The 10,468-nt window shown below is 36.4% G+C and overlaps 1 long non-coding RNA gene across 1 annotated transcript; it reads right to left on the reverse strand.

The window, feature by feature from the left end:
• Positions 1-5,321: 5,321 nt before the first annotated feature.
• Positions 5,322-9,676, reverse strand: LOC141317358 (uncharacterized). The gene is made up of 3 exons (XR_012351786.1): positions 9,544-9,676; positions 7,350-7,448; positions 5,322-5,390 (listed from the first exon to the last, which is right to left on the reverse strand). It is a non-coding gene; the product is annotated as an uncharacterized lncRNA (long non-coding RNA).
• Positions 9,677-10,468: the final 792 nt, after the last annotated feature.

Here is a 10,468-nt window from a genome sequence, read left to right on the forward strand (position 1 = left end):
ATTATTTTATGCACTATTCTTATTATTAATAACACAAACAAAATTGCAGAATGCAGTCACTAAAAGGGAATGTACTGTATAACACAGAATGTCATTGAATTCAGCGAAACTGAAATTAATAAATCAAAATGTAGACTTGTTTTTTTGTTTAATTGTTGTTTAATTATTGTTTGACAAATAATTTGTTTAATAAAATTATGGTTATTTTTCTTTTCTTTCGCGGCGAAGTCCTGATCTTAGTCAAATATTTCGCAATACACAATCCCAATTCATGTTCTGAATAAAATGATTTGTGAACCCGCTCCAATTTGCGATCAAAAGTTCTGATCTGAATCAAATGATTCACAATCCAAAGTCCCGATCTGAATCAAATGATTCGTGATCCGAAGTCCCGATCTGAATCAAACGATTTGTGACCCGAAGTCCCGATCTGAATCAAATGATTCGCAATCAAAAGTCACAATCTGAATCAAACGATTTGCGACCCGAAGTCCCAATCTGAATCAAATGCTTGGAGTCGCAAACCTGCACCCGAAGTCCCGATCTGAATCAAACGATGCAAGAACCTGCACCAAAGTCCAGATCTGAATCAAAAGATTCGCGAACCTGCGCCAAAGTCCCAATCTGAATCAAATGATTCACAATCCAAAGTCTTGATCTGAATCAAATGATTAACAATCAAAAGTCCCAATCTGAATTGAATGATTTGGGAACACGCTCCGAAGTCCCAATCTGAATCAAATAATTTTCGTTCCGAAGTCCTATTCTAAATCAAATGATTCACAATCAAAAGTCACAGTCTGAATCAAATGATTCCTGAACCCGCACTGAAGTCCTGATCTGAATCAAATGATTTGCAATCCACGATCCGAAATCCTAATCCGAATCAAATGATTCGCAAACCTGCACTGAAGTCCCACTCAAAAGTCTCGATCTGAATCTAATTATTCGTGATCCAAAATCTCAATCTGAATCAAATGATTCACGATCCAAAGTCACAACCTGAGTCAAACGATTCATGAACCTGCACCAAAGTCCAGATCTGAATCAAAAGATTCACAAACCCGCTCCAAAGTCCAGATCTGAATCAAATTATTTGCAATATGCAAAGTTCCGATCTAAATCAAATTATTTGAGATGCATGAATGGAGCGCTTTGAAACAGTGAATCATTTTGCGACACAGTCTTTTAACTGATTCAGAGTTTGGAAAAGCTCAGTTTCACCTATCACTATACAGTATGTGCTTTTTAAACATTACAAACGAAGAATGAATAAATGTCTTACTTGATCTGGCTTTTGCTAATGAATCGCTTAAACTAAATGATCGCATTCATGAGTTTGAACCATTTGGAGCAGTTCCAGCATAAATGACTCACTCAATTGATTTGTTTTGTCTGTTCCTCCGCTTTTCGTGTCCATGCTTACGAGACAATGTCAGTACTACTACTGGCTTAGCTCACCAGTTTTATGATATTAACTGAAATAAGCGAAAAAGTATAATGTTTACAAATAAAATGCCAATATTTCCATTTCAATAATAACATCCTACACAAATCTACTAAAGTATTTAGGTGAGGTAACCAGTTTACTGCTAACTAGTGAAACACTCCATCAATATGACCAAATGCATGTCAAAATACATGTTTGATGGACACATTGCGCATTATGCTCGAGTTTGTAGCTTAATTCACTATATTTGTTTAACAAGAAATTAGTTGAAAGCATCCAGTCATCTCATTCCATTGAAGTAAATGTTGCATCTGATTGTATTAGTCTATATAGAGTGATATCCAATGTAAAAAGAGCAAATGGGAGAAGCAGATATACACAAAACCACAGAACAGCAAAGTTAAAGAGGGTAAACCTTATCATTCAACTAAACTGTACATGTATTTTTGAAAAACATTCGGCTACCTAATATGTTGTTACTTTTCACATGTATTAAACATGCGTCCTTGAAAGCACTAACACAGTTTTGAATAAATGCTTTGTGTTGTGAATGTTAGAGCATGTCACATAGTACATTAAACTCCATTTCTAAAGGACAAAAAAAATCCTGTTCCTTTCAAAGCAAGCTGTAATGTTTTACCTTTATAACCCTGTTCTGCCTCCCTGAGGTCAATCTTGGTGATGGGTTTGAAATCCACGTCCCACAGCCTCACACATCCATCCCGCCCACCGGTTGCAAAGCCTTCTTCACATGAATGCATGCTGAAGATCCCTGCCTGCAGAACAACCGGAGTTTATAAATGCATGTGCAACAGGCCACATATGTCACCACTAATTTTATAGATGCGTGACACAAATGGCCAATGCATTAAATATCTATTCACAAATGGCATGCATTGCAACTTCAGTGAATATTAAAGGAGATGTTCACTTCCAGAAAACAAAAAAATTACAGATAATTTACTCATACCATTGTCATCCAAGATGTTCATGTCCTTCTTTCTTCAATCGTAAAGAAATTGTTTTTTACTAAATATTACGAATCCGATATTCGATTATGATAAAATGCTTAAATATCGGGAAAATATCTGTAAATCGATATATCTCCCCTCAGATGCGCTGCAATGGTGATTCTGCGCGCAATTCTCAAAATACCCACAAGATGGCTGTGTTTATTGTTGAATCCAATATTACAAAACCGATATTCGATTATGGTAAATGCTTAAATATTGGGAAAAATATCTGTAAATCGATTTAACTCCCCTCAGATGCGCTGCAATGGTGATCCTGCACACAATTCTCAAAATACCCACAAGATGGCGGTGTTTATCGGTGAATCTGATATTACAAAACCGATATTCAATTATGGTAAAATGCTTAAATATCAAGAAAATATCTGTAAATCGATATATCTCCCCTCAGATGCGCTGCAATGGTGATTCTGCGCGCAATTCTCAAAATACCCACAAGATGGCTGTGTTTATTGTTGAATCCAATATTACAAAACCAATATTCGATTATGGTAAATGCTTAAATATCGGGAAAAATATCTGTAAATCGATTTATCTCCCCTCAGATGCGCTGCAATGGTGATCCTGCGCACAATTCTCAAAATACCCACAAGATGGCGGTGTTTATCGGTGAATCCGATATTACAAAACCGATATTCAATTATGGTAAAATGCTTAAATATCAAGAAAATATCTGTAAATCGATATATCTCCCCTCAGATGCGCTGCAATGGTGATCCTGCGCACAATTCTCAAAATACCCACAAGATGGCGGTGTTTATCGGTGAATCCGATATTACAAAACCGATATTCAATTATGGTAAAATGCTTCAATATCAAGAAAATATCTGTAAATCGATATATCTCCCCTCAGACGTGCTGCAATGACGATCCTGCGCACAATTATTAAAATACCAACAAGTGTTTATTGGTGAATCCGATATTACAAAACCAATATTTGATTATGCTACATTGCTTAAATATCGGGAATATATCTGTAAATCGATATATCTTCTGTCAGGCGTGCTGCAATGGCATTCCTGCGTGCAATTCTCTAAATACCCACAAGATGGCGGTGTTTATCGGTGAATCCGATATTACAAAACCGATATTCGATTATGGTAAAATGCTTCAATATCGGGAAAAATATCTGTAAATCAAAATATCTCCCCTCAGACGCGCTGCAATGGCGATCCTGCACGCAGTTCTCGAAATACCCACAAGATGGCGGTGTTTATCTGTGAATCCGATATTACAAAACCGATATTCAATTATGGTAAAATGCTTAAATATCAAGAAAATATCTGTAAATCAATACATCTCCCCTCAGACGCGCTGCAATGACGATCCTGCGCACAATTCTTAAAAATACCAACAAGTGTTTATCGGTGAATCCGATATTACAAAACCAATATTCGATTATGCTACATTGCTTAAATATCGGGAATATATCTGTAAATCGATATATCTTCTGTCAGGCGCGCTGCAATGGCGATCCTGCGTGCAATTCTCTAAATACCCACAAGATGACGGTGTTTATCGGTGAATCCGGTATTACAAAACCGATATTTGATTATGGTAAAATGCTTCAATATCGGGAAAATATCTGTAAATCAACATATTTCCCCTCAGACGCGCTGCAATGGCGATCCTGCACGCAGTTCTCGAAATACCCACAAGATGGCGGTGTTTATCGGTGAATCCGATATTACAAAACGGATATTCAATTATGGTAAAATGCTTAAATATCAAGAAAATATCTGTAAATCGATACATCTCCCCTCAGACGCGCTGCAATGACGATCCTGCGCACAATTCTTAAAATACCAACAAGTGTTAATTGGTGAATCCGATATTACAAAACCGATATTCGATTATGGTAAAATGCTTCAATATCGGGAAAAATATCTGTAAATCGATATATCTTCCGTCAGGCGCGCTGCAATGGCGATCATGCGTGCAATTCTCTAAACACCCACAAGATGGCGTTGCTTATCGGTGAATCCGTTATTACAAAACCGATATTCGATTATGGTAAAATGGTTTAATATCTGGAAAAATATCTGTGAAGTGATATATCGGTCTATCTCTATTTTTTTTTGTTGCAAATGAAATGGTCGCACTCTAAAGCCCTGCCACTATATGGAGAGAAATCCTGAAATGTTTTCCTTAAAAAACATAATTTCTTTAGGACTGAAGAGAGAAAGACATGAACATCTTGGATGACAAGGGGGTGAGTAAATTATCTGTAAATTTGTGAAGTTTTCCTTTAATGGAGATGCTATAGCGCACAGCTAATGTGTATGTGGTGGGAGTGATGGTGTAGGAAGTGTGATGAGCTTCACTCACTCCGTGCGCCGCCTGTATCGTTCTCGTCAGGTTGAGTCCCTTCCACACGTAAATGTCTCCATTAAGAGCGCCCGAATACGTCACTTCATCTTTTGCCGTTGCTAAGCACAGGATGGTTTGCAGGTCCCCCGTCTTTCCAAAAATTCCTCGTTTTGGCGTCAATGCATTTCCACATAATGCCCAAAACTAAAAGAGAAAACATTAAAAAAAAACTCCCTTCGCTCGTGCAATTTTTTTGCATCAGAAAACCAAATTAACATCTGTGCATTGACATGTACTAAACAGTAAGTGATACACTTGACTAAAAGTTCCTTTAAATGATATTCTTCTGTCTCGGTTGTTCATTATGTTAATGCATTTATTGAAGTCTGTGAAAAAGAATTGCATCTGCAGTAAAGATGAAAACAACAAAGGAAAGGAGGAATATATTACAGCATGTTTTACGCTGATGCCTCATTTATTTATTTCCGAGAGCGGGTTCGAATGAACTTCGTCTCAGGGGTTTGACTCACTTTAATGTGCTTGACTCCGCAGCTCACCAGCCTGTGCGGCAGAAACGGGTCCCAGGAAATATCAAAGATCTGAAACGGCAGCACAAACAGGTGGAATAAACACGTCAACTCTTTCACAACATCTAGAGCCAAAAACGATCACACTGAATTAAGCACAACTGTCTAAAATTATGCACAATGCAAATAGCTGCTCACATTTGCTGAATAAAATCCAACACTTGTTTTGTGCTAATTTTGACGTGCCGATTCCGAAAACATTGTCTGTTTTGCTCAAACACATCACACTCTCACATTAAATATGATGCATTTTGTAACATTTTTGCTTTTGACAACCATTTTTAAGGTGAAGAAGTCTTGTAATATCACTTAATCAGCAGGAAAAATACCACAAAGACACGATTCCTGTCTGAATCTGAGCCCTGTACAATGATTTGTTCAATTCTCAGCCCATTTTTACATGCATGAATGATTTTGAAGACATTTTATGCCTAATCTTTATTTTCACTTTTCCCACTGCTTTACATACAAACGTTTCTGTCATTAAAACCAAAACTTTTGACATTTTACTGCTTTTGTTATTTTAACAAATGCATTAAAGCTAATACTTACATATATAATTTGAATAAACGAGGAAAAAACGCATGATGAAAGTGTTTATTGATATTTTTGAACTTTATATTAGGCCTTTTTTGCAAATCAGCAGTGTTATATATTAGTATAACTGAGATACTATTATAGTTTTGTCTTTATAAAAAATATAAATAATTAGAATTTTGAATTAAAATATTTTTTATATTTTCTACTTTCATTTGAATTTTAAAGTGTGTTAGTTATAACAGTACATCACTAGCTGAAATGAAACATTTAATATTAGAAGTTTTTTTTTTTTTTGCAAATCAGCCAATGATTTTTTTTATTAAAAAGCATTAAAAAATTCTTTTAAAAAATGGTTTTTAGTTTTAGCAATAAATAAACATAAATAGGTTTAATAATCTGTTAAATAATCTGTACTTATTACTTTTGGAAAAAATGTAAAACTTTTTTATTATTTTTATTTTATTATTATTGATTTTATATATATATATATATATATATATATATATATATATATATATATATATATATATATATATATATGCATTTTATTTGAATTTTTAATATCTAAATATGTTTAATTATTATAAGCTTTTTCAGATTTTTTTTGCAAATCAGCAAATGATTTTTTTTTTATTAAAGATCCAGAGATGTGTAATTATACTCAAGCTTGCTAATAAAAAATTAAATTAAATTATTAATTGTTGAATTAAAACTCTGTCTGATTTCTTCATTATTAGCATGCACTATCTCCAAATAAACATTTCATAAAGCCTCCCATTGTTTAAACAGCAGATAATGCCAGTAGCAATGAGTCTAATATCCAGGGAGTGCATGATCCGATAAAATATCTACCTTAAATGCAATTCAAATCACTTTGAATAAAAGCTTCTGCCAAATGCATGAATATAAAATGCAAAAGATATAAACTCAAAAAATTGCTTTATATTCTGTCGTCAGTGGTGGCAGTGAAGCTATTGAGCTGGAACAGCAGAGAGAGACACACAGAGAGACAGGAAGAGCTGCAGGGTTTTAATGGCACCTCAGGGAGTCTTCTGGTGTCTGTGGTTCTTCACTAAGCTGCTCTGTCATCTCCACTGTGCCTTCAGACTCCCTCGACACTGAGCATGTGTGAGTGTGTGTGCGCCAGAAACACACTCTATCTGTCAGTTCATGCATTGAAATGCTCCTCTGTACTGTAGCACAACACAATAACTTATTCATAACGCTCTTAACGGTTATTCATTCACATCATGAGGTGTAGCATCTGTTGCTATGGAAACAGTCCTGCCATGTGTGGACTGGACGGGCGCGCTCTGTGTTTTTCGCTTCATGCTCTGGAGTCGAAATCTTTAATCTGGGATGAAACACTGGACTCTGCAGTTTTGATGTAATTAGCTGTTGTTAATGAGGAACAGTGTGTGCCGTTCTTACCCTATCAGAATGTCCCGTGGCGGTGGCTAAGACACGCCCCTTTTTCCAGTCCCACACGCACACCGTGTTTTTGGAATCGAGTCCCACAGACGCCAACCGCTGAGCGTTCAAAACACAAAACAGGAGAGACGTGGTTAGACGAGAGCATTTGCAAACACTGATGAAGGAAATTTGATTTTAGTAACAATATCGCTCAGGGTTATTACTGTTAACTCACACTAAAATTAAAACATTAGCAGGAATAAAACTAGAAGTTTGTAGACAAACTTTAAGTCTGAAAAAGTTTTAGAAGCCTGAAGTTTGAAGGTTTTCAATTTGAAGTAGTTTGAGAAAAACATATGGCTAGGGTACTCAAAGTGGTTGTTAGGGTGTTGCTATGTGGTTTCCAGGGTACCCAGTGTGGTTGCTAGGGCAGTTGGAAGGGTACCTGGTGTTGGTTGCTAGGGTGCTGCTATAGTCCTCTGGGTGGTTGCTAGGGTGTTGCTATGTGGTTTCCAGGGTACAGAGTGGTTGCTAGGGTGTTGCTATGCAGTTTCTAGGGTACCCAGGGTGGTTGCTAGGACAGTTGGAAGGGTACCTGGGGTTGGTTGCTAGGGTGCTGCTATGGTCCTCTAGGTAGTTGCTAGGGTGTTGCTATGCAGTTGCTAGGGTACCCAGGGTGGTTGCAAGAGTGTTGCTATGCAGTTGCTAGGGTACCCAGGGTGGTTGCAAGAGTGTTGCTATGCAGTTGCTAGGGTAACCAGGGTGGTTGCTAGGGCAGGTGGAAGAGTACCTGGGGTTGGTTGCTAGGGTGCTGCTATGGCACCTGGGTTGCTAAGATGTTGCTATGCAGTTGCTAAGGTACTCCAGGTGAATGCTAAGAAGTTGCTGCTATGTGGTTGCTAGGGTGCTGCTATGGTCCTCTAGGTAGTTGCTAGGGTGTTGCTATGCAGTTGCTAGGGTACCCAGGGTGGTTGCAAGGGTGTTGCTATGCAGTTTGCAGTTGCTAGGGTACCCAGGGTGGTTGCTAGAGCAGGTAGAAGAGTACCTGGGGTTGGTTGCTAGGGTGCTGCTATGGCACCTGGGTTGCTAAGGTGTTGCTATGCAGTTGCTAAGGTACTCCAGGTGAATGCTAAGTTGCTGCTATGTGGTTGCTAGGGTGCTGCTATGTGGGCTGGTTGATAGGTTGTTGCTTTGCAATTACTATGGTACCCAGGGTGGTTGCTAAGGTGTTTCTAGCATGACTAGCATTTTGCTAATTTTTTTAGTATGTTACTAGGATAATGTTAACATGATTAGCAAGGTACAAACATGTTGTTAGCACGATTAACAAGGCACTAGCATGTTGTTAGCATGATTAGCATGTTGCTAACATGTTTCTAACATGTCGTTAGCATAATTAGCATGTTATTAACATGTTTCTAACATGATTAGCATGTTACTAGGATGTTGTTAACATGATCACCAAGGCATTAGCATGCTGCTCGATTAGCATGTTACTAACATCTTTGTATGATTAACATGCTACTAACATGTTTTTAGCACAATTAACATGCTACTAGCACATTGGTGGCATGATTAGCAAGGTACTGGCATGTTGCAGGCATGATTAGCATGTTGATAACATGTTTAACATGTTACTATGATGTTGCTAACATGGTTAACAAGGTCCTAGCATGCTGCTAGCAGGATTAGCATGTTGTTAGCAGGATTAGCATGTTACTATCATGTTACTAGCATGGTTAGCATGTTGTTAGCATGATTTGTATGTTGCTAACATGTTACTAACATGTTTTAGCATGGATAGCATGTTACTAGCATGTTGGTAACATGATTAGTATGTTGCTAACATGTTTCTAGCGTGTTTAGTATGTTGCTCGTATGATTAGCAAGTTCCTATCATGTTGCTAGCATGATTAGCATGTTAATAACATGTTTCTAGCACGATTCGTAGCATTCATAGTAGCATTCAGAAATTTTGTCTAAGAAGAATAATGATAAGAAGCAGCGTAAATACAATATCAGCTTAATAAAATACAAAAAAACTTAGTTCAGTTTAACTTGATGTGCTAAAATAGCTAAAACTCTATATATGCTTTAATTTACAGATTATGTGACTGTCATTATTCAAAATGATTTGAGCAGCCAATCAGAATGAAGCATTCCAGAGAGTCATGTAGGGAGTGACTGTAGAGACTGAGGAGTCGTGACTCACCTGTCCGTCGGCGTCGAAGGCCAGACAGGCCACACCGTGAGTGTGAACGTCTCTGAGGATGGACACGGTGGTCAGCGCATACGAGTCCCACACGCAGATATACGGATCCTTCCCAACCTGACCTGTGGCCACCTGGATCTTATCCGGATGCAGCGCTAGACTGAGAACAGAACAGACACACGCCGTGAGTCACACTCAGAGCACAGCACAGAAAGATAGAAATAAAAGTGAAGAAAAGTGAAGGGAAAAAAAGATTAAGATTTTTAGTGTCTCACTCTTCTGCTCTCCAAGCCTGCCTTTATTTGACCCAAAGTACTGCAAAAAATGTAAAATTATGAAATATTTTTACCATTTCAAATAACTGCTTTCTATTTGAATATATTTTAAAATGTAATTTATTCCTGTGATTTCAAAGCTGAATTTTCAGCATCATTACTCCAGTCACATGATTCATCAGAAATCATTCTAATATTCAGATTTTTATTTTATTTGTATTATGAACGTTCGTTTCATTTTTTACAAATATTTTCTTTATTTAAATAGATATTTTTAATATCTCTATATAGTTTTAATTTTTATTTCAGTTTTAGTTGTATTAGTGCATCACTAGCTGAAATAAAATAAGTTTAATTTTTTAAACATTTTATTTCAGTTAGTGTTTATTTTATTTTAAAAAACTGAAAATGTTTTTCTTTTTTTTTCTATGGTTTTAGTTTCAGTTAACTATAATAACTGTGAAATAAATATATATTGACAGATTATTTTACAAACTTTAATATGTTTGTTAAATAGTCTATACTTATTAATTTTGGACAGAACGGACAATTCTTGTTTATTTTTAATATTATTTTATTTTAAAAGTTTACGTTTCTCATATATATATATATATATTTATATATATATATATATATATATATATATATAT

This window comes from Garra rufa, unplaced genomic scaffold (genome assembly GCF_049309525.1).
Source record: "Garra rufa unplaced genomic scaffold, GarRuf1.0 hap1_unplaced_812, whole genome shotgun sequence".
NCBI classification, from domain to species: Eukaryota; Metazoa; Chordata; class Actinopteri; order Cypriniformes; family Cyprinidae; genus Garra; species Garra rufa.